The sequence below is a fragment of the Nilaparvata lugens genome, chromosome X, assembly GCF_014356525.2.
Source record: "Nilaparvata lugens isolate BPH chromosome X, ASM1435652v1, whole genome shotgun sequence".
NCBI classification, from domain to species: Eukaryota; Metazoa; Arthropoda; class Insecta; order Hemiptera; family Delphacidae; genus Nilaparvata; species Nilaparvata lugens.
The window spans coordinates 90,281,935-90,308,344 of record NC_052518.1 but is presented as its reverse complement, the minus strand read 5'-3'; the positions used below and the strand labels follow the sequence as shown (position 1 = coordinate 90,308,344).

General features: G+C 33.4%; 1 protein-coding gene, 1 long non-coding RNA gene and 1 pseudogene across 11 annotated transcripts in view; 2 read left to right on the top strand and 1 right to left on the bottom strand.

The window, feature by feature from the left end:
- The window catches only part of LOC120354818, a 76,490-nt gene extending 51,468 nt beyond the window's left edge, over positions 1-25,022 (top strand). For 4 of the 10 annotated variants that reach the window (XR_005573220.1, XR_005573214.1, XR_005573212.1 and 1 more), the window contains one exon: positions 238-706. The gene's annotated coding sequence lies outside the window, so the exon portion shown is untranslated. Of the gene's footprint in view, positions 1-237; positions 715-24,620 lie in introns of those variants that run through there. The other 6 variants (XR_005573219.1, XR_005573210.1, XR_005573218.1 and 3 more) reach the window with 3 other exon arrangements.
- On the top strand, positions 2,574-5,291 carry LOC111064135 (annotated as a pseudogene).
- Positions 6,616-19,402, bottom strand: LOC111062824. Its single transcript, XR_005573221.1, has 6 exons — positions 19,098-19,402; positions 16,940-17,049; positions 15,032-15,140; positions 14,282-14,448; positions 13,480-13,628; positions 6,616-12,513 (listed from the first exon to the last, which is right to left on the bottom strand). It is a non-coding gene; the product is annotated as an uncharacterized LOC111062824 (long non-coding RNA).
- Positions 25,023-26,410: the final 1,388 nt, after the last annotated feature.

Below are 26,410 nucleotides of genomic sequence, written 5' to 3'. Positions count from 1 at the left end.
GCTGCTCTGCTAGTTCAGACGTGATTTCGTAAATTTCCTATACCTTACGTGTAGGCTATAAGCCAGTTCTTATCTTTATTGTATTATAGATATATGATTCATTCATATGTGCGACTGGTCAAATTACTTTAACAGTAATATTCCTTATAACATTCTTCACCTAAAACAAATGAATCTGTTAAATAATCAAGTCAAACTTGTAAAATCTGTTTATTCACCTATTTGTTCATTTTATAGATGAATCTGGACATTATGTATGACGACGAAAATCCCCATTGGGTGAGAAGTGGACAGATGAAGTGGCAGCTGAAATTTGGACAGATCACTTCAACAGAACTGCCAAAAATGGAAACCCAATCTGCACAAAATACATGGATTTAGCACTATAAATGAAATAATATGGATTTTTTAGATGAAAATTTGGGAGCGCACTAGGAAAGTTGAACATTCCATCTTGTGGATTAAAAATTAAAAAGCGAATCATTATTATTTCTTATATTTGTTTTTATATAAATGAATTCAAGCTAAAATGATAATGATTCATGAGTATAATTTTGATTGTGGATTTGAGTGGAATTTTTAATATTTGTGGCGATTATTTAGAATAAGAAATTACGAATATACGAATTTAGAAAAAGTGAAATACTTGTTTGTGTACTTAACATAAGTCGTCTACTTGTGGAAAGCCTGATTAAACATAATTTCAATCTTTTTATGACTACATGCCAAAACCCATTGATGCTGTCGACAAAGTGAAACAGCCTGGATGTCTCGGACTGTCAACTAAACCTATGGAAAGTCGAACAACCAATAGCTTGTCTTATTTATGGCCAAGAGAGCACGAATCAGCGGTTCCTTTTAAACCAGATGCCAGGTACCAGAATTCTGATAACGAGATGTGTGGTGAGACAACACAGAAACTGAGCTTTAAACCATTCGAGCCTCCGAAGAAAGAGGTTTTTCCCTGGCAGAAAAAACCATCCCATTCCAGCCCAAGAGCTAAAATGTGTGTGGAGACTATCTATGGCAATAGCTTCTTTCCACCTGGACAGTTCGTCGAAGACACTGCCTGTTCAGGCTGCTATTGTGTAGAGGATGCTGAATGCTTTGATACGACCGACAATAATAAGCATAAGACCAACAAAAGTGGTACCATATGTCCGGCCTGATATGATCCTATTCGGGATGGACCCAGACTTCAAGCTACTGAATCATAATTTCACAAGAAATTTGTGAGAGATCTCGTCGAAGGCTGCATTAGACCGCGGTGTAATAACAAGGATCATAAAAAAGTCTCAATAGTTGAACGCCAAAGTAATTCATTTCATCATTAGACCGAGTTTCAACTGTTACAACGTGTTTAGAGAAAATGAAAATTTAAAATTCAATTTCAATTATTGGAATCATCTAACTTTGAGGAAAAACTATATTGTGGGGTCAAATTTATTGTTGTTTGTGTTTGAAATACATGTGCGATTGTGTAAAGTATTACTATGCTTTTGGATATCGGCCCTTTATAAAAATGGCTCTATTAATTTGTTACTGCAATAACAATGCCTTCTAAATTCATTTTGGAACAGTATTTTTTTTAACTAGGTTTATAGTTTTCCAGATAGAATTATTCCATTATTATTATTATTACATAGCTCATTATTTCATATGGGGATATCAATATTATGTTTCGATAATATCCCTGAATGGATATCAAGTTTTGACATGAATATCAAATATTAGAAGATTCACAATTTCAGAACAACCCTATGCATGAATCCATGTTAGCTGTTGAAATAAATCCCCTTGATGGCTTGGGAGCAATTAATGTTAGTCATATTTGTGCAATTTATGAAGGCCGGAACAAGAGCTTGTAATTTATTGTTCGACAAAATTCTGAGGAAAAGGGTCTCTCAAGATAGAACCCTAAAATTTGTTGAAAATTCTAACCTGATGTGACAATAGAGAAGGTTTCAATTACGGATTGCTTCCAAAAATTGAATGAGAATGTAATCACAATTGGATTGAAACTTCAGGAATCACGAGGTAGACGGGATTGAATCTATATTCAATCCCCAAGGATATGATAAGGTCATAGATGCAATGAAAATTCTTGGGCAATTTGATCCATGTACAAACCAATTCCATAAGCCAACATTGGCCAAAAAACCGGTGAAGCAATCCAAAAATGCACCATGATAATGAGAAAGAGCTGTGGCCGTAATGGTGACGAATTGAAAAAAAGGATTTGGATGGCTTGTTAGAACTTTACAAGGCAGACTGGAGTAGGCAGATTTCAAACAATGCCTTTTGCTTTAGTGTTTGGTCAGACTCCTTCTGAACGAGTCATATCAATTATTGAAAAATTGGGCGCTAACTTCAGTCTGAAATTCTGATAAGATTGAATGAAACAAAAATGTAATGGGTCTTTATATGTACAGGATAAATTATTGTCTATAACATGGAAGTAATAGTGGAGGTAGATAAACCTCCCAGAAAAAAAGGAGTGAGATACCTTCAACCTGCCTAAAATCCTGATACCTAAATCCTGCCTCATTTAAACCAAAATTGGTGTATGCAGGCAATACCACACCAGTATCTAATGACACAATTTACAAAAATTCGTTTATGAAATTCGATCCGAATGCTATCCGCAGTAGCAAAGGAAAGCCATGTCTTCCAAAAGGTAGCATTGTCACAGCTGGAGACTTCAGCTCTGATACCACATACAACATGAACTACAGAGAATGGAAAGGGTACCACCGCCAGCCAAAGATCTACCCTAGAGATCACTGCCTGATGGTGGAAGGACCTCTCCAGGATATGACAACTAAATAACATGACTACATGCCAAAACCCATTGATGCTGTCGACAAAGTGAAACAGCCTGGATGTCTCAGACTGTCAACTAAACCTATGGAAAGTCGAACAACCAATAGCTTGTCTTATTTATGGCCAAGAGAGCACAAATCAGCGGTTCCTTTCAAACAAGATGCCAGGTACCGGAAGTCTGATAACGAGATGTGTGGTGAGACAACACAGAAACTGAGCTTTAAACCATTCGAGCCTCCAAAGAAAGAGGTTTTTCCCTGGCAGAAAAAACCATCCCATTCCAGCCCAAGAGCTAAAATGTGTGTGGAGACTATCTATGGCAATAGCTTCTTTCCACCTGGACAGTTCGTCAAAGACACTGCCTGTTCAGGCTGCTATTGTGAAAAGGATGCTGGATGCTTTGATACGACCGACAATAATAAGCATAAGACCAACAAAAGCGGTACCATATGTCCAGCCTGATATGATCCTATTCGGGATGGACCCAGACTTCAAGCTACTGAATCACAATTTCACAAGAAATTTGTGAGAGATCTCGTCGAAGGCTGCATTAGACCGCGGTGTAATAACAAGGATCATAGTAGAATCTCAATAGTTGAACGCCAAAGTGATTCAATTCATCAATAGACCGAGTTTCAACTGTTACAACGTGTTTAGAGAAAATGAAAATTTAAAATTCAATTTCAATTATTGGAATCATCTAACTTTGAGGAAAAACTATATTGTGGGGTCAAATTTATTGTTGTTTGTGTTTGAAATACATGTGCGATTGTGTAAAGTATTACTTTGCTTTTGGAAATCGGCCCTTTATAAAAATGGCTCTGTTAATTTGTTACTGCAATAACAATGCCTTCTAAATTCATTTTGGAACAGTATTTTTTTTTAACTAGGTTTATAGTTCTCCAGATAGAATTATTCCATTATTATTATTATTACATAGCTCATTATTTGATATTGGGGATATCAATATTATGTTTTGATAATATCCCTGTATGGATATCAAGTTTTGATATGAATATCAAATATTAGAAGATCCACAATTTCAGAACAACCCTATGCATGAATCCATGTTAGCTGTTGAAATAAATCCCCTTGATGGCTTCGGAGCAATTAATGTTAGTCATATTTGTGCAATTTATGAAGGCCGGAACAAGAGCTTGTAATTTATTGTTGGACAAAATTCTGAGGAAAAGGGTCTCTCAAGATAGAACCCTAAAATTTGTTGAAAATTCTAACCTGATGTGACAATAGAGAAGGTTTCAATTACGGATTGCTTCCAAAAATTGAATGAGAATGTAATCACAATTGGATTGAAACTTCAGGAATCACGAGGTAGAAGGGATTGAATCTATATTCAATCCCCAAGGATATGATAAGGTCATAGATGCAACGAAAATTCTTGGGCAATTTGATCCATGTACAAACCAATTCCATAAGCCAACATTGGCCAAAAAACCGGTGAAGCAAACCAAAAATGCACCATGATAATGAGAAAGAGCTGTGGCCGTAATGGTGACGAATTGAAAAAAAGGATTTGGATGGCTTGTTAGAACTTTACAAGGCAGACTGGAGTAGGCAGATTTCAAACAATGCCTTTTGCTTTAGTGTTTGGTCAGACTCCTTCTGAACGAGTCATATCAATTATTGAAAAATTGGGCGCTGACTTCAGTCTGAAATTCTGATAAGATTGAATGAAGCAAAAATGTAATGGGTCTTTATATGTACAGGATAAATTATTGTCTATAACATGGAAGTAATAGTGGAGGTAGATAAACCTCCCAAAAAAAAGGAGTGAGATACCTTCAACCTGAAATTCCTGCCTCATTTAAACCAAAATTGGTGTATGCAGGCAATATGACACCAGTATCTAATGACACAATTTACAAAAATTCGTTTATGAAATTCGATCCGAATGCTATTCTGAGTAGCAAAGGAAAGCCATGTCTTCCAAAAGGTAGCATTGTCACAGCTGGAGACTTCAGCTCTGATACCACATTCAACATGAGCTACAGAGTTTAGAAAGGGTAACACCGCCAGCCAAAGATCTACCCTAGAGATCACTGCCTGATGGTCGAAGGACCTCTCCAGGATATGACAACTAACCGACATGACTACATTCCAAAACCCATTGATGCTGTCGACAAAGTGAAACAGCCTGGATGTCTCGGACTGAGAACTAAACCTATGGAAACTCAAACAACCAATAGCTTGTCTTATTTAAGGCCAAGAGAGCACGAATCAGCGGTTCCTTTCAAACAAGATGCCAGGTACCGGAAATCTGATAACAAGATGTGTGGTGAGACAACACAAAAACTGAGCTTTAAACTGAAATCATTGAATCATCATTGCAGTGTGCAGTCCTACAAGTTGGTTTAAAAAATGTAATAGAAAATCACTGATTCCAATTATAAATAAGTTTTATTCTATCTACACCAAACTTAATCAATTTTTTTCCATTTACAGATGTCGCAATATGATGGCTGACAAATCGGAGGTTGGAAAACTTGATAAGGAGCCCATCCAAAGTGTGAGCGGAAGCTGTGATTTGGACCAATCACAAGAAAGCAGTGGAGAACATGGAAGGGCATTGGGCAATACAGCATCACCGGAACCATAAGTGGGATTCACATTTGGCCATCTTTTAGGCGGGGTTCACATTGGGGCGATATCAGCGGATTATTCAAGGCTGGGTTCACAGCGGGCGATATCACCCACATAACACTTACTGAAAAATATTTGAAATGTAAAGGGATGATATAATAGTATATTTCGCACCTAGGGCCGAAAATGAGACTTTTCTGGCTCGAAATCGGTTTTCAAGTCCGAGGCCGTAGGCCGAGGACTAGAAAAGATTGAGAGCCGGAAAAACATTTTTGCCCATGGTGAGAACGTTATTTTTCGCCACACAGAAAAATAAACAATATATATATATATGAGAATATTTGTCTATTATAAGCACTTCCGAAAGCAAAAGTGGAATATCATAGCTCTAGCAAATCTGAGGTAATCTGAATATCAAGAAATTGTCCAAGTATTTTTATTTTTTATTCTGATCTGTCTAAATAACCTAAAAGATTATGTTAAATTATGTAAGAGGTTGAGTTTATACTTTTTATTCTTCCAAATGACAATAAGATGATATTATTATAAATGTTTTAATTATTGAATGATAAACACAAATAATGAAAAGTTTTTGATCAGCTGTTTCAGCACACTTGAAATTTGGCCAATCTGAATGTCAACGGAAGTTTAGGTTAGAAGTTCTATCCTACTCTGAAAATCGAATTATTTGAATAGTTTATAATATATATCTTATCTGTATTTTATTCATCCAAATAAAATGATAGTATATTATTACAGAATACTTTATTGAATTCTAGAAGCATAAAATGATTCCGTTTATCCACCATGTTCCGTGATAAACGCTGTACTAGGAGGTTTGAGGTTAGATTCTATTATACTCTGAAAATTGAATTTGAATAGTTTATAATATCTCATTTGTATTTCATTCATCCAAATAAAATGATAGTATCTTATTGCAAAAACTTTATTCAATTCTAGAAGCATAACCTTATTTCGTTTCATAAACTATTTTGTAAACACGTTCACATCAAATCAGAATCAGCTGACTTCAAGGTTATTTTACAGCCCTAGGGCCGTAAAAATTTTACCGGCCTGGTCAGAAAACAATCACTTTTGGCCTCCATATGAGGCACGTAAACCAGCTCATTACATCCAAGTGGGGCAAAAAAGTAGTTTCAGCTTCTCTTCAAAAAGATAAGCAAACTCAAATAATGTAGAGAGATGAATTGACTGCCATGAGATTCCATGTGGAATCACACAGCAAATAGCCATTTCGTTTTTGAGATTCCATTTGGAAGCAAACAACTAACAGCCTTTCTGGCCATGAATTTCCAGTTGGATACTCAAGTTTGAGATATCACGGACTTATTTTCAACTCATTATACAATTTATGCTTTCATGCCCCAAACAAGGATACATGCAAACGATGTGATGAGTATAAGTTAAGAAAAATATTCCATGTGTCTTTAGAAGCAATACAATGTCTTGACAATGACCATGAGCTCCAGATAAAAATTGAGGATGAAAGTGCATCTTATAATATGCATCTTCATTTACGTTCAAAGGTAAATTTTCTTTCTTTTCTGTAAATTTATCATTATGATGTAAAAGAAGAGCAATCCCTACAACTACCTCCAATCAGGCATCTATCTGTGGAATTTGAACTGTAAGGCAGGTTAGGTAGGGTAGGTTAGCTGGGGTACGTTAGGTAGGGTAGGTATAACTATGAGAACATCAGTGTTCAGTGTTCAGGTTGTTCCACTTAGTAAGCTACTTCAGTTCATTCTTGCAACTCAAATCAACAGCAAAAGCTACATAGGCCTAGTGCATTTTAACTGTAGCCTTTATTATTCTGTTCTCTATTGTTAAATAACTTCAATTTGATTAGTATAAGTATTCTAAACCTATTACCTCTGATTTAATATTTCTATTAGAGTGTGAATTTTGTTGCTCACCACCAGCAGTTATCAGCAGTTATCAGCAGTTATCAACAGTAACCGGTAGCCATCATGACATTTTGTTGGTGTCACTTCTCTCTGCTCATCTCTAATCTGCTCATACACAAGTACAATCATTTGCAATGCTGCTCAACGTCCCAGTTCCATAAAATCCATTTCTCAGGAAATGTCAAGTCGGCCTCGCATATTGTTGGGTTTGAGGGCTTGTGCGTGTGTGGGTAGCCGCTGAACAATAAACTGTCAATGTAGTGGTGGGGACATAATATTTCAGTGACGTAGAGACGTTGAGACTTGGACTCTGTGACATAGTAGTAAAAAAAACTGGTTTGACTCCTAGGTATCTTTCCATACTACTAATACCCTAATACCCTACAATATCTTGGTAGGGTAGTCAAACCAGTTTTTTTTACTACTATGTCACAGAGTCCAAGTCTCAACGTCTCTACGTCACTGAAATATTATGTCCCCACCACTACATTGACAGTTTATTGTTCAGCGGCTACCCACACACGCACAAGCCCTCAAACCCAACAATATGCGAGGCCGACTTGACATTTCCTGAGAAATGGATTTTATGGAACTGGGACGTTGAGCAGCATTGCAAATGATTGTACTTGTGTATGAGCAGATTAGAGATGAGCAGAGAGAAGTGACACCAACAAAATGTCATGATGGCTACCGGTTACTGTAGATAACTGCTGATAACTGGTGGTGAGCAACAAAATTCACACTCTAATAGAAATATTAAATCAGAGGTAATAGGTTTAGAATACTTATACTAATCAAATTGAAGTTATTTAGAATATTTCAGTGACGTAGAGACGTTGAGACTTGGACTCTGTGACATAGTAGTAAAAAAAACTGGTTTGACTACCCTACCAAGATATTTCAGGACAAGATATAATGCTATACCGGCTCTGCAGGACCTGGCTCTCATCACTCTGTCTCCCTCTATTTGTTTCCATCTCTGTTCCTCCTTCATACCACTCACGAACATGTGTTGATTCCATAACAGTACCATTGTTTCAACAACATTACATTTTTGTTCATCAACATTAGAAAAATGACTCGGCGAGCGATCCCTCTATATATACCCCAACGTTTTTAATCCAGAAGAGTGGAGGCTTCTTCCCTATTATTCACACAATAAACAATCCAGAAGTAGCCAGTTCTTTCTAGAAGACCCTAGAGATGTAAACAGAAAAAGGTGACTCAGTGCCATAGACAATAGGGACCTGTCAATCATCAGCCACCCTGCTGCCCCATTCTGGTGTCGCATGCAGGACCTGGCTATCATCACTCTGTCTCCCTCTATTATTTGTTTCAATCTCTGTTCCTCCTTCATACCACTCACGAACAAAATATATAAAATATTTTGCTATTAACTAGTATCAATTTTTTTTTTTATTTTTGCATATCTATTCATTTATAATTCAAGCGCAACTCATATTATTATGATTTGGAAAGGAATAATTTTAATAAATATATTTTCTCATAATAAGTTAATTTAGTATTTTCAATGTTAAAGCTACTTTGCATGTTGTATAGTTATCTTTTATATTCGTTATCATTGTTATTTATTAGAATTACTATATTAGTATGCTAATTTTTATTTTCATTTATCTTGTTTTGTTGTTTTTTCATGTTTCAGTATTCTTTTACTTTGTACTGTTATCTTTACGAACTCAGAGTTAGCGCACAAGTCTGACTTTGCTGTCTGTGCCAAAGATTTATTATAATTTACATTTTGTCTTATGTATCTTGTATTTGGCAAAATAAAATATTCTATTCTATTATTTTCAAATTTCCTAGAGATATCTTATTAAATTATATTTCATTCACGGTAACTTTTTTTAGCAATTCCCTCAGTTTAATATTCAGTTCCTACCATCCTGTCTATATTATAATCTAGAACATTAGAACTTTATTATTTATTTTACATTCCAAATCCTGAAAATCATTATCGTTATTGAAAAAATATTGTATTGTAGACTTGGTGGAAGATTTATACAATCTACCGTCATAGTTATCTTGAACAGAGCATTTCCAGTATTATAGCCTATCCAATATGAAGCTTTTCCACTAGTATGTGATGTAATGTACGACAGGACCATACTAAGATGTTTGACTGATCCTCTCGAAGCACTCTCTGTATAATCACAAGTCAATATGCGCTCATAAGCTCAATGACAATAAATGAGTTGTCAATAAATATTAATATCATTAAAAAACAGTCTTTTCCTTTATGAATACTCCACCAAACTCCTAAACACCCAAAACGAATGCATCAACAAAATTCTGCAACCAATCAAATAATTTGAAGATGATGTAAACACTGCAAACATTATACGTGTGTATGAACATCAAATTTCCCAATCTTATAAAATGTATGTTAATAAAAACAATATAAAACATGAAGTAGGTACCCTTTTTATTTAAAACATTTTAAAACTTTAAAAACATTTCAATAACTAGTTCCGGACTAATATATTTAAACTTGAAAATGGCCAAAATAGGCCGAAACTAGTTGTTGAAATGTTTTGAAGTTTTAAAATGTTTTAAATGTTTAATTTTTGGGAGAAATAATTTATGCATCCATGTTCTTAATAAATACAAAGGGTACTTCATGTTTTTATACTGTTATTTTTATTAATTTCAATAAAGTAGCCCATATAAGTGAAGTGGTTTTATAAAATGTAATGTATATTAACCTGGTATTGCAATCGTATTTATGTGAATACCACATAAACTATTTGTGTGTAGACTATAGACATGTAATTTACTTATCATTTACGAAAAATCCACGTGGTTTTTCAAGCGCATTTTAAAAAAATACTCATCCTGGATTTATCAAATTTTATATTTCTCTACGCAAATTAACGCATGTATAGACATACATTAAATTTATGCATCACTTGCCGGTAGGCTCGCTTTGCTCGCCTTATTCGTCTGGACCCCCGAAATCATCCAGAAATGAGAACAGGAGACTCGCTTCGCTCGCCTGAAATCTTCATTTGAGCTTGCTTCCTCCCGTCAAATACAGACTTTTAGGCTAAATTAATCACCAAAGTTGACTGAGACCACGCAGGAATACGCCGATTCTGGATGTAATGCTAGCGAACTTATGAAGCTCCTACTATAAAAAGTTTTTAGACGCTAGCTGAGCCTCTGTACCGAATATGAACGTTTCCTATATCCATTGAAACAATTTCAACAGGATTGAAAAAATATCTGTTCATTTTGATTATGAATATAGTTTCCTACTTGAAGTGATTAAGATGTGATAATTATTGCATTTCTTTGAAACAAAGTACCGAATATGTACCGAACTTACAAAACATACATTACACTCTACTTTAAAAATCTAGGAGAATGCATTGAAAAACTGTAGAAGGAAGCAAAAGTAGCACCGCCATTACCCAAACAGAAATTGTGTAAACTTTATTGAGTTAGACATAAGCTCACTCATCCCTGAAAACCCTTTGGCAGAAGCTCTCTTACACAATCTTTCTAGACTAACTGAACCTCTGTAGAACCTTTGTTCCAACATATGCCCATCTAAAAGTGTTCTGTTCATTTTTTCTCGAACAAGCTGGGTAAAGTTGAAAAAAAACGTAGCTGATTAACGCTGGAAAGCACCAAATTTGGGTGTGTCTTTCGCGTAATTTTCAAGTCGTTCAGCAACAACACCTTATACAATATTGTACACCTTAGCTGAGCCTATATGTACTGAATTGGTACATTTTCTCTTAATTAGTTCTTTCAAAATCCGATGAAACGCATGAAAAACGCTGGGGAACGTAAGGAAAATTTCAAGTCAATCAGTTAATTATGAATTGAGTTATTGTGTTCACAGACACACACACACACGCACGCACACAGAGAACAACACCCAAAAATCATGTTCTTGGACTCAGGGACATTATGTAAACGTATAGAAAACTAGAAATTGGGGTACCTTGATTTTTTTTCAAAAGAACTTATCTATGGTAGTAGGTAGGGCGAGCAAAGTAAAAATGGCTATCAGAAAAATAAGAGGTTGGAACATATTTTGATATAGTCTAATAAGGAGAGCCCACGGGTCCTCCCACCGGAAAATTTTGTAATTTAAGAATTTTAAAATTAATTTTACCATAAACGAAAACTTGGTTTGAGAGGCAGTTGGGTGTAGTCGGAATTTTAAATTGGTATTGTAATTATATGAATTGTTGTTGGTTTTAGAGAATCGACAGTCATTAATGCTGATTAACAATTGAATTTTCACTAAAATAGGATTAAAACTTTCTAATGAGCATAGAAAATTTGTTTTAAGGATTTTCTCTTGAAGTATCCATTCAACTGAGTGAAGACGGCTCATTGTAATTTTTCTGTTATAAAAACATTAAGGGTCGTCACAGTGAAAGATTTTAGCTGATTTTCATCAGCTGGTGGTTTGATATTAATATTATTAAGCTTCAACTGAATTTGTTCAGCCGGTAGTGGTTTAATATTCCGTTCAAACTGGCACTTTGCAAATGACACTAAAAGTGTTATAATTAACAGTAAACCAATCAACTATACGTTTAACTTTTAATAGATACAGTATTAGTAGATAGGTTGAAATGCTATTTCCGGTTTCCAGTAATTGGTCAAAATTTTAGGTTGACTCCGCCCCCCATATTTTTTGGATCCAGCCGATTCAGACCTTATATGGAGTCGGCACCAGTACAATTAAGCCATTCTCAAGTGATGAAATAAATATAACTATAATTAATTTCATTCATTGCATTACTATAGTGAAAACCGTCGATAATTTTCACCCATCTCGTTAGGCAGTTTATAACTAATAATATAAGTAGGCCTATTACAAAAAAGTTTTTCGCTGATGTTCTCGAAGATGAAGAATGACGTCGTGAAGATTGATAGCAGTTTGTAGAGATGATTGCTAAAGAGTAGTTTCTATTTCACTACTCACCAGCAGCCAGAAGTTCTTGTGACGTGACTGGAGCGTGTGGAATAATATTGAAGAAAAGTAGACAATCAGCAGATTGAAGGAGTAAAGTTTTAGAGTTGACAGGTGACAGTAAGATGTTGAATCAAGGTTCTTTGCACAATACTCGGGGAGAAGATTACCTTTCCAAGCATTTACTTCCACAAGTGCAAGGAAGATCTGAAAATATCATTACATGGATATCAATCCACACGTTAAATGAGGACAATATATAGATAAAAAAAATCCACCGAAGCAGAAATTGTTACCATATTTACAGATTCGATTTAGAAATTGTATGAGTTTAGAGTATCGGTAATATCCCATTCTATTCCTAATGAAAATAAACTACCGTATTGATTATTAATAGAATAAAGAGTTTAAATTAACATTTACGTGATGGGAAATACATGTTTGATGCATCATCAGTTCTAAAATACCAAACTGATTAACTTCAAATTTTGCATAAATATTCTGAATCTACCAAAGATGGTTATGGGCTTATTTTATTTTCATTAATTCTAATTTAATAATAGAAACAAATGGTATAGCCATTTTGTAAGTTAGAATATTTATTTTATCAATCTGTATTATTTTATGGCAAAATAAATGAATTTGAAATTTATTCAATTTGAGACTCGAAGTTTATGTAAAAATAAAACCCCAATCGGGTAGTCTCTCTATAGACTGGATCTCTAGGTCTTGACAAAAGACTAAATTTATTTTACAAAATTACTGTAACAAATGACCAATAAGATGATAAGTCTGTATATTTTTGTGTGAGTTATCATGTCACTGGCGCAACTTACTTGCCGTGAACTTTTCACCTCCCAAGATAGGACTATAGGCCAAATATCCCTTCAGAACACTGTACCTGACAGCTAATCAAAAAGTAAAACAAAAACATACCATACGATCACCGGTTGAGAGTAGAAGGATAAGGATAATTATTAGAGAGAGACTCTGTCATTGATCAGAAAAGCTGTACATTTTTTTAGATCTATGGATATGCACCTCCACTTAGATGAAGATTGATAAAAGGTGTAGTGGTGACATGTATTACATTATATATTATTACTGATACATGTATTCAGTTTATCCATGTATTCAGTTTTTGGAAAAGAAAACTACTTCAAATGAACTCACCATTCTTTAAAATGATGATTTTGTAGTATCAGAAACATTTTTCTTCTTAGTATTTTTGAAGAGCGTACTGTGATGGTTGTATCTTATAAGTAACTGATACAAGAGGTGAAGGTAATTATTTCTCAATCCATTCAGATATCACGGAAGATCTGGAAATAATAAATGAGAATTTAATAAATGAGAACACACACAATAACACTTGATATTTTATCATTATATAATGTTCATTATTCTCCATTCATGAGAATATTATTTCATTGACTTGAGCTATAAGACAAAAGCAAAACATGATTTAAGTAAGGAAGAACAAGATACATTATTTCTTTTCATTGAAAGGTATCTTCGTGTATAAAATTTGAACAATTATTTTCTATACATTATCACAACCTTTTTTTAACGTTTGAAGTCATTTAATCATAAACTGTATTAATTATACATTAGCCACACTATATATAATGTCAACAATATATAGATGACTAATACAAAATTTCAATGAATAAGAATTAAATTAATAAGTTGATTAATAAGAATTGAAAGCTCAACTACACAGTACTAAAGTAACTTTCCATTGTTGATTTCGATTGTAATATTTTCTAGAACCCTCAGTTGAGATTGGAATAAAAGAGACGACTGCAATTAAATTTCATTACTTTGATAAGTCATAAGCTTGTGCGGAAATGTTTAATAATAAGCTAAAAAATCACCCAAAGCATCCTAGAACGTTGCTTGCAGCTAAAAGGTGGAAGACCCCGTGACCAGAACTATGCTCTAATTTAAGTAAAAAAAAAAGAAGACCACTCACCAGACAGCTGACTTTAAATCTTTAATCAAGTCTCGAAAACAAACAAGGAACAGCGGAAACCGGCTTGATGTATGAATCTCAAAAAACACGGTATTGCGTTGAGTTGGGATAATGAATAAGAATATGAGTAAAAGAGCAGGGCTCTCGAGTCAAAGTGCATGGAAGATCTGAAAAGTTAGAAATGAATTTTTAGGTCAGCAATCATCTATTTGAAATAATTCTTACATGAGAATTCAGATAGTTATTTGAAAATTGTTTTTAAACAACAATGAATAAACACATATCGAATTGATTATGTGTCCGATCCGTTGCATTTTATAATGGCTACAGTATAATTTTTCATCCAGGAAAATATATTTACTACACTATTTTTGTTTGTACTTTACTTTTTAATCACTGATTATTATTTTCTGATAAAACATAAATTCACAAGTCTCAAGTCTCACAAATAATAAGCATACTCATTTTTTCACAAAACCAGTAGGAAGAATGATTGGAAACTTTTAATGGAAAAATGATAAAAATGAATTCTCACTTTTATTTTTCAAACATGAAAAAAGTGTAAGATACTTTGAAGAATTGTCAACATAGTACTGTTGTATGCTGATATTATCAGGGGTCTGATATTATTATATATATATTACTGGGTCTGATATTATCATAATCTAGATTTCACAAGGTAATTTTAATATAAATTTCAACATATAACGAGAATCTTCAGATAATAATTATACTGTAAATGGTACTCACCAAGCATTAGTTATTCATTCATAAAATGACTATTTCAAATTAATCAATCATGACGATGTAATGTGGCCAGAGAAACAAAATACATTTTCGTATTTTCCTATTCTGAGATCTGAAAAAGATAAATTATGAATTATTTTCCCAACAAAATTTACATAGCCTAATCCAGGGGTCTCAAACCTTTTCCATCCAAGGGCCACATTGTTAATTCTAGGGAGGCTTAGAGGGCCAATAAAAAGGATGTACGTGGAATTTGACTTTTGGGCCACAAACGACGGGGGTTTTGAGGGGTGTAAAATTATTATATTTCCATTAAAATAATATGAGGAGTTTTAAGTAGGTTTAATTAAAACACAGGAGGGAACAAACCAATTCATTACATTTCAATACAAAATCAAATTTATTGAGTGTAAAAAGGTCATAAGAAAACTTGAGAATGCATGAGTTTAGCAAGTTAAACAAAATATGATAACTCTTTCAATAGTAATAAGACCAACTTGACAATACACGAATTTACAAAAAGTTACCAAGCTAAAAGAGAATACTTATTTTTAGTGAGAATATTACATTTGTTTTCCACTCAATATGTCCGCCCATTTAGGATCAAACTTTGTGGATCCAATCATTAAAATTTATTTCAAATGTTCATCTGATAAGGAAGATTTGTATTTGGATTTAACAAACTTCATTTTTGAAAATGTCTGCTAATACTTGATTACTTGTAGGGAGATACAAAAAGAGAAAACATAGCTTCAGCATGGTTTTTTATGTTTTTAAAGTCTTTTTCTGGGAGAGAACTGTAAAATGGAAGTAGGTTACCTTTGTGTAAATATATTTTAAAAAATCTGTTGCAATAACTCTTGACTGGCCGGACAAAATCCATCCGCGGGCCGTAGGTTGGAGAGCCCTGGCCTAATCTTTACAAATCATCTCATTTTTGTTTATTCTTTTATCATGATAATATTGTTTCATTCACTACAAGCTACAAGATAAAATCAGAATGATAGAATTTATTTAGTGAGTTTGAACAGAATAGATGATACGTTTACAAATGGTATCTTTGTCTATCAAATTGGAAAGATACTTGATAAGAATGATAACCAAATTTTATTTTGACAATTGAAGTCACTCAAAAGTGCATCTGTATTTCATTACACATAAAGCCAGTTTTGTGTATAACTGAAGTAAATACATATTCTATCCTATAAACATACTTTGAAGTGCTCTCTGACCGAGATGACTATATGTTCTCTAGATTGGAGAATGGATTAATGAAATCGATCTAGATGTATGTTGTGTTGGTTCTTCTATTAAGCCAGTTACACACACATCGATTTTTGGACGTGCGATTTTTTGCCGTCCTTATGAATTCTATCAGTTTAAACAAAACTTGACAAACATCATCTGTTCAATCTAATAGAATTTATAAGGACGGCAAAAAATCGATGTGTGTGTGACAGCCTAATTCATACAAAATTGTCGGATAAATTTTATGATGTAGATAATAACTATACTTAGAATTCTATAGATAGGGCTACTATATTATGATAACACTAATAGAACGGGTTGGTTAGCCAGAGTAGACACGGAACTGTTTGTGTTCTAAGACAATGTATACTGATTATAAATAAATTACTTGGTAATTAGCTTGATTCAGTTTCTTTTATTTTATAAAAGATTTAACATGTCCTACATCAACCTAGGACACTTTCAAAGGGTGTAGAGAGATATTTGATGCTGTATTTCTACATCATTGACAGCTCAAACTATGGAGTGAAATTTTTCCTCTGTATTGAAAGTTTTTAATGCAATTTATTAATATATATTTTTATTAATATTTTTAATTTGTTTAATATAAAGATTGATAGTTGTGTAATTTTTTTGACAAACATTAACTTATATGATTCTTACCTTTTTTCTTCAGATTTTATTCACGATTTTCTTTTAATTTTTTTTCAATAAATTGTGGATTTAGGTAGAACAGAATATTAATTTCCACTGTATTATTTGTTCAAGAGAATCTGAAAAGAAAAAACATGCGCAATTGAGTAAGGAAGGGCTCTTTCCTGTATTTATATCATTGATAAGACCGGTTGGTCCTTCCCCAATCATTTTGATGAATAATAATAAAAAATAAATAAGGTCAAAATCATTAAACCTATTGGTTTAATCGAAATAGTTTGGGTTAATTAATTCTTGCATAATTTTAGAGATAATCCCAAGAGATGGAATATATTGCAATAAATAATATAATGCCAAGCAGTTTCCCTTTCCCGGCTTTTCAAAAATAATATAATATATTGATAAATTGCCTATCCAAAATATGTTTGTGATTAACAAACATATTTGTTAATGAACAAACTTATTTATAATTTGTGTAACAAACAAACAAGTTAGACGCGACTTTCGGGTCTGATTACAGTAATTGACTACCTATCTATTCTCATGACAAAAACGATTCCCAACACGCCTCCTATATGAACAATATACTATACACTCATAAAAAATTATTACAATACGTGAAGCGAAAACACTACTGATGATAATAGAGCACCACGCGAGCAAAAGGAATGGTACCAGGCACCAGGCTGTCATTCAAGAGATAAACAACATTTCAACTGTATCAGCTACTGTACGCGACTGTGGTTCGTAGGCCTAATCAATACTACCATTTCCAACACAACTTTATCGAAATCTTTATTTCGGTATTTGCCAGTTAGATTATATGTTCATGATTCTGCAATGGTTTGCCGGGACTTTATCAGCACTACGAAAATAATAAAAATGATAGCGTTTCTAAAAACAATTTTCTTATAGGGCTACTATATATTGAAATTGAATGAAAATCCTCAAGTACCCTTTTTATGTGTTATCAATTTACAACATGCTTTTGACATGTTTGCCATTTTCAAGTGTAAATAATGTTGTGTTGAAATAATTATGTTATGTACATAAAAACATTAGTGTTAATATGAATATTAAAAACATAGAAAAGGGTACTGGAGGATTCCTATTCCATTTCAATTTAGCATTTCTTATATAATCATTTTTAAATATAAATAAAAATATAAATCTCAGTAACTTTTTAAATTATTTTGTCACAACATGTTTTGGACATTAATGCCAATTTTCAAGTCTTGAAAATATTTTAATATTCATATTTTAATATATTAATATTTTTATTTACATATTAAAAGTAGTCCTAAAGAAAAAAGACAATCATTTTTAATCTTTAGTTTATCATATAAATTATTTTAATAGCCTGGTTTCTTAGTGCTAGATCACGATATAAATAGAGCGTTTCCTTTCTTTCTATTATAATTATTGATATATTTTTATCATCCAAGGACTTATGGATAAGGACCAAGGACATCCAAAGAGGTTTCCATGCTATAGCAGCTTCTATTTCTATATAGTAGCACATACAGAGATGTGAAGAACATCACACCTCCGACCTCCCGATCTAAGGCTAGGCACACACCATTTAGTCAAGACAAGACAAGACATGATCAGACACAATACTTGACACTGATTAGTCATTGCAATTAGACATGTCTTCATAAGCAACTATGTCAAGTATTGTGTCTGATCATGTCTTGTCTTGTCTTGACTAACTGGTGTGTGCCTAGCCTAAGAGTTATTGCAGTGAGAAAAAGTATTAAAGTTCGGGATATTGTACAAACTAACTCCATTATAACTGATCCATACAATAAAGCTAACTGGGGATTTAATTCGAGGTTTTTAAAATTTTGCCGCATACTTAATATAACAGTAGATTAGGGTGAAGAAAGATATTATTCTCATTTACATGATCAGTTTTGAAAAATGTATCTTTCAATGAATGTAAGTGATCGTTTTTCGTTTACGTTCATTCAGATATTGAACTGAAGGACATGAATAAAACACAATAAGAAAATTTATAACTAAAATTATGGAGAAGATAAGCATGCTTTAACTAGAATACATTTCATATAAAAATTCTCTGCCTATTCGAAATAATGTTATCATTTATATACAAGAACAAGAATGGAATGATTACACCTACTGAATAAAACAATAAAATCATTACCTTATTACAGGAAATCAATATTAACTGAATCGCTCGTAGTCCTCCGATACCTACAATAAAGGCTCACATGTGGAACGATAGCTTGAAGACTGGAACAATTTATAATTTCCGTGGGCCAAGATTGCTGCTACGTACATGCGCCACCGGTAATAGACTATAGTCAATTACTGAACAAGAACATGCATTTTGAAAAATTCGGATTCAAAACAGGCTACCGTACTTCAGTCCAGAGCACGATTTGGAAGTTATCGCAAAGCAGCATGAACGTCTTATCTACACGGCTGATTCGATTAGACTGAACTGAATCATAGTAGGAAAATATTGTTTTTGATAATTTTATTTGAAAAAAATGTTATAGCTCAGCCTCTGAACAGTGGACACATCTCTGCAGCTAAAGATGTTTTATATCTATTGTAGTAGTTTCAGTTTTTTTGAGGGGAACATTTAACATTTATTTCTTTATTTATAACTAACACGAAATCATGGTCCTGAATATATGGTATCCGAAGTGTTCAATGTACGGTAGTGAGAATGACAATATAATAAATTATTATTAATCTCAACTATAGAAAAATTCCGCAACATCAGCATGATTTCTGCCTAAAAATTCTATTAAAATATGCTTTTCAACTCTTTCATTCTCTGTGATATTATACCTGATTCACAGGCTATATTGTATATTGACAATAATTGACTAATGTATACTAGGCTTACTACGCTCGCCTACTAACCAGCTTACTAACCAGTCTCTACAGCTGACCCTTATTGACGTGGGCGATCAATATATTCAATGGAATTTTAAAAAATAGACAACATGTTTCAAATATTTGGTCGGTACTATACCGAGGAGAATTAATAGAATTATTATCTATAATATAATAATGGAAAGAATAGGCTTTATACACGTACAAGATATGACGCATCATCACGTCTGAACTACTGGACTGATTAATTTGACATTTTGCGCACATCGATTCTTAATTTACCGAGGATGGTTATAGGAATGTTTTAAATTCTTTATTATTTTAGTAGGTCAAGTTTTCAGTTTGTCAATATTTTAATTAGACCCTTGCGGATCACGGATTACTTGCTAGTATAGAATATAATGGTAGATTAACAAAAAATACTAAGAGTTTTAAAATATAAATACGGCAAACTATATTCTACTCATTCGAGTCAACAACCTTATACATTGTTTACAGATCATGAATATTTAACCAATAAAAACTGAAAATTGAAGAGAATGTATTTGTTCAAAAATTGTTTTAATAATATATCTCCTCATATCAATTTCTTTGTAATACCAGAAGCGTAATTGTGTAGATCGCATTATACACATATTTTCAATCGTACTCATAACTACTGCAAGTTTCATGGCTATGAAGTTATTCGAAATAAATAATCGAAGTTGAAGAGACTTGAGATATTGTCAAAAATCTATTTTACTCTAATAAAAATTATCATTTCACAGGAGCATGCTTTCGTGTGTGGCGCACTCACACATCATCAGCTGTGAGTGATTGTTAATAATAATAAAGATTATTATTAAATAATCATAAAAATTCAAATATTTTATATTGGTGTATCTTTGATTGTTTATTCGTCATTAGTGTGCATCGCCTCTATTCAACTGGCACATGTGCACAAGTGTAATGCTTCTAATGTATAGAATTGATTGCATTCTCTTGTATTTATTTAAAGCTGTTTTATAGATTTATAAAATAATTTAATACAGGTATAGGCTATTTAGAATTCGTTTACTTGGAAAATAATTTAATTTGTATGTATAAATAAAAATATAAATATGAGTACCCTTTTTAAAGTTATTTTGTCACGGCATGTTTCGGCTATATAATGCCATTAGGAAAATGTTCAGAGTTTGGCTGACAATTAGATAATAAAGGGTATCATAGAAAAAGCAGATTCTCTAGGCATGATGGAAAATGTTGTAAGAGTCACCGAGTTCAGAAATAAGCCATGGTACGATAGGCATTGTAATGAATTGAAGAGGGAGTTACGCAAAGCATACAGAAATTATAAAAGTAGAACTCAAGATGTAAGCGCACTAAATCATTTCATGAGCTGTAAAATGTTGTACAAGAGTACAGTAGAACAGAAAAAGAAAGAATTCAATGATCATATAAGACAAAAGTTTAAAAATGTTACAAACGCGAAAGAATTCTGGGGAACGGTACGGCTGGTCAGGGGGAAAAAGAATGCAGAATTTAACCACATTAACTTAGAGGAATGGGCGAGATTTTTTAAAGAGAAATATGAACCAACTACTATTGGAAAGAATTGTATATTCTTCGATGTAAGACATCCACTTATTGATACAGTAGATTTGTTAGAGTTGGAGAATAAACTGAGAAGGCTAAAGAATGGGAGTGCCCGGTGCTTGGATATGATTTCATACGAATTTTTCAAATTTTTAGCTTTCGAAGGAAAAGAGTTGATGATTCACCTTTTCAATTCAATATTAGAGACGGGTGAAATTTCAACAAATTGGTCAACGCTTAAAATATTCTTGCTGTTTAAGAAGGGCTGTAAACTGGATCCCAAGAACTACAGAAGTATAACTATTGCGAATTGTATCCTCAAACTTTTCACCGGCATAATAACAGACAGATTGGCACTGTGGGCGGATGAGTGCGGAATGATGGAGGAGAGTCAGTCGGGATTTCGTAAAGGCCGTTCATGCGTTGACAATATTTTTGTACTGGACACAATAATAGTTAAATATTATATGCAATTTAAAAAAAGGAAAGTATACGCAATTTTCATTGATTATGAATCCGCGTTCGACTCCGTCCCTCATGATCGCCTTTGGCAAAAATTGAGAGCACTTGGCATAAGTAGGAGAATTATTAACATCTTTCAAAACCTGTATTGTAACTTGACTTTAGTACTTGAAAATAGGTCCAAAGGGGTTTATTCTGAGCCAATAGCAATGACTAAAGGCGTGTTGCAGGGAGACCCTGCCAACCCCTCCTCTTTGCCCTCTACACATCAGGTATAGAGTCGTTTTTAGAGAGAGAGGATTGCATGGCCTGAATCTTGACGGCGACAATGATGTGTTAATGCTGCAATACGCCGATGACATAGTCATTCTGGCTGATAGCATTTCAGACGTGCGAAATTAATTGAAATGTTTGGACCAATACTGCAGTAGTAGGTCTCAAGGTGAATGCTAACAAAACCAAAATACTGATTTCCATAGAGGTCGATTAAGCAAATGGCATAAATCCAGTTTCAAGCTCGGGGAGGAAAAAATAGAAATGTGTATTATTATTTAGGAGTTATATTTCAATCTTCAGGAAGATATACAGAGATGTTAAGACGATCAATAAGTAGGGCTAAAGCGGAATCAACAGAGGCGATTAATGTTCTATCTAGAGTCAGATCAGAGAAATGGATAGAAAAGATGAAGTTGTTTGATATCGTTGTCATTCCATCCTGCATATATGGTTCACAGGTTTGGGGTTTGGGTTATGAAGAAGCAATAGAGAAAGCACAGTTATTCTTGTTGAAACGTCTGCTGCTGCTGATCCGGTCGACGCCCAGTTGGAGTGTCACATTGGAGACTGGTAGGCCGAAGCTCAAGCCAAATGTCTTTAAAAGATGCCTGTCATGGTTGATCAAAGTTGTAAACATGGCAGATTCTATAGGTACCCTCATGTGTGTTATCGTCTTCTATTAAAAACAAACTTCGAAGGTAATTGGACGTTTTATATGAGGGAGTTAGAAACTGTTCGGTTTCGAGATTTATGGACGGAATATGGATTTGATGTAGTGGATCTGCTGAATAACAGAAATAGAATCCTGGAAGCGTATTCGGGGAGGATGATGGATGTAGGTCTGACAATTATTCTCAAATGTCTCCTTTGTATAGAATGTTCAATCCTGATTCGGTACTGGGAGAACAGCTTACTTTTCAGCTGCCAATTCGAATGATTAGATGCGTAACACAATTGAGATTATCGGCAAAAAGTACATTCATTCAAATTAATGGTAACATGTATCAAGTTGACCCACAGAAAATATGCCCTGCTTGTGAATCACACTTAGAAACAATTCTGCATTTTCTTCTTATTTGTCCCGCTTATGAAGAAGACCTCAGGATTCAATAAATTGCGCCTCATGTTCATAACATAGTTCAGAACGTTGATCAAATAATGCTTTTATTATCTAATTTTAATGTTGAGAAAATTGAACATGTTTATCAATATACTACTAAGGCACTGGCTAGGAGGGATACTATGGTCTCTGAAATCGTTAGGGCAACATGATCAATAACGATTCTTTTCGATGGAAATATTTTAAAATGGTTATTGTTAATTGAGTAGGTTCTTTTTATTGAAAGTGAAGTCTGTTAACTAATATTGAATTAGTTAAGTTAACTGAGATTGTTAAGTTTTTTGAATTTAGTGGATTTGTTGAACTTGTTTAATGTATTTAAGTTACTGAGTTATTTGAATGTGTTTAATCTATTGATTAGGAATTACCTTGTACCTTTTAATGTGAGCTTGTTGAATGTAAGCAATTCATAGTAATATTGTTTATTGATTGTAATGTGGGTACTTTCATTGTTCGTGGTTGTATGCAAATTTATAATTGGATCTTGTTATTAGTTTGATCTATTGCCGAACATTTTGTTCATGTGGTTTAATTTAGTCATTGTTAGAATTTGTTATACTCAACTCATTTGTATGGTTATACCGTGTACAAATAAAATGATTTATTCTCATTATTATTATTATATAATGCCATTATCAAGTCTTGATGAAATTCTACTTTTCAAGTCGGAAAATATAAATCTGAGTACTCAGATAAAAGGGTACTCAGATTTATATTTAAAAGTAGTCCTAGAGAGAAATTACAAATCAATTTATAGGTTTATTGATTGAATTTATTGTTATATAGAACTATTTATTTGATGCTCTTCTAGAATCATGTGTAAGAATATATATACTCAGGGCTACTTTCTTTTATTCATGAAATATAATTTATAGTACCCTTTGAAATTAATAAAATAATAGAATAAGAATACAAATTATAACAACTAGTTTCAGTGTTCACACCATCGTCAGGTTATAATAATAAATTTCAAATAAAATAATTTATTTAAATAATCAATAACATTCAAATATTTTATATTGGTGTATAAAATCATTTATTCGAAATTTATTTTTATAACCTGACGATGGTGTGAACACTGAAACTAGTTGTTATAATTGGTTTTCTTAATCTATTATTTTATTTATTTCAAAGGGTACAATAATTCGATTTTATAAATGATACTCCGTATTCAAACTTCCTCATCTTCAACTCCAATATTCTAAATATTTATTGTTAAATAAATATTTATCATAATATATGCTTTATATATCTTTAGATCATTCAGCAAGCTTTCATTATAAGAGGTTATCATTTTTGAATAAACTGTACAAGCTTTCAAATTAGATGCTATCAATATTTGTTTTGACTAGCACTAATAGGTGGCACGTTCTCATTTTCGAGCAGGTCAGAAGCAGCGTCCGGTGTGCGTGCAATACGGGCGCTCAATTTCAAATAGTGCGTGCGCCTGCACAACGTGTACATGGTGGGCCGAAACGTGCACGCGTGCATGTCGGTGGACGGCCAGTGGCGCACGTAACAGCTGTTCAACTACCAGTTTGACTGCTTCCGCATGGGTAGTGGTGGCTGGTGGCCTTCGTCAATCCCGAGGATGTCGGCGGTCTGCTGAGGAGGACGAGCTCCAGCCCATGACACCGCCAGGCAGTCCGCTCAGCCCAACAGCTACTATAGTGAGGTCCACGTTATAATGGCAGTGTTTGATTAGCAATGGCATTGCTATCCTTGTCTATCATTCAACAACGCGGATAGCGCTATCTCTTTCTCGCTTGCTCTGTTGCTAGATCGTCTTTTAACAATGTAGAATTAATAATTAATTAACAAAATATTCCAACCTAATTATAAAAATTCATTATGAAATTATTGAAAAATATAATTTCTTGCTTAATAAATAGATTATTTTAAACGAGAATGAACAGTCAACGGTTAAGATTGATGCTTTTCCATATAGCCGCTATGGTACTAAAGCTGGTCACATCCAAAGCATTTCATTCAACTCAGTTAAACGTAGTGAGTCCAACCCAGAATTAATCTTTCCAGCTCAAATTGAATTGGCACAGAACTAATATTACATCAATAAACCTGTATCAGCTACCGTTTATAGAAGACATTGACAAGACAACGATCGGCAACGTTGTTCTCCTATCTTTCTTCACTGCCATTATAAAGTGGACCTCACTATAGCAACTCAGTCCCTAGTAAAGATTCACATCGTCCGGAAGTTGGGATGAAAACAGTAATGAGAAATCGTTGAAAGTGATTGAGTGTGATGAAGATTTAATAAAATAACAATTCGAAATGAAAGAGGACACTGATTGCAGATTGTTCCAAGATCCTGCTTCATAAGCATTGCCCCCTTTTATTATCAGTTGATTATTCAGGGACAATGTTGACTTCCAATCCAAATAAGCTGCGATTGATAACAAGTTGAACCACCTTTGGAAGTGGTATGGGGGGCAAACTTGAAATAATAATATGAAGGTCCTGCTTCAAAGAAATAAGTCAAGAATTTCTTTATGTAATACAGGCGGTGGAAGGCTCCCGTTCTTTGATCCTAAATAATATAATGACCTAATTTATTAAAAAAATAAAACTATTTATTTTGTGCAAGTTGATTTATTTACCCAAAAATAGAACTACAGTGAAGGCATTATTTATTCTAGCTATTGAGGATTTCTATGGCAAGTGGATAAATTAATATTGCTTCACATAGATAAATCTACATAAATTCTCTGCATCGAAAAGGAATTCCTTCCTCACAAGTTGTAACTACAAAATTTAAAATTTTGACAGAAGAAACATTGAACTACTAACTATTGAAGAAAAGTTAATAATAACCTCATCTGATTGAAGTGTGAATGCAAGAAGTGTTGTACTTCCAAAAATGTTGTTGTTTTTAATTCATTATCTCCACTTTATATTCTTAAATATGCTTGATCAAGCCTCCTCGTGAAAATTTACATAATAGCTTATGTTATCGGTAAACTTAGATCTTCAAAATACAGTAGAATTAAAATTTTTTAAATACATCACATACACCTACATTTTACAGCATTTTGTGAATTCATGGTAAATGTTTAAGGTTGGAGTTATACTAATTCATCAATCTATTAGTCTTAACAAGATCTAGTTCTGAGTTCAGAGTTCTTATGTAGTCTAATATTGTACATGTATATTAC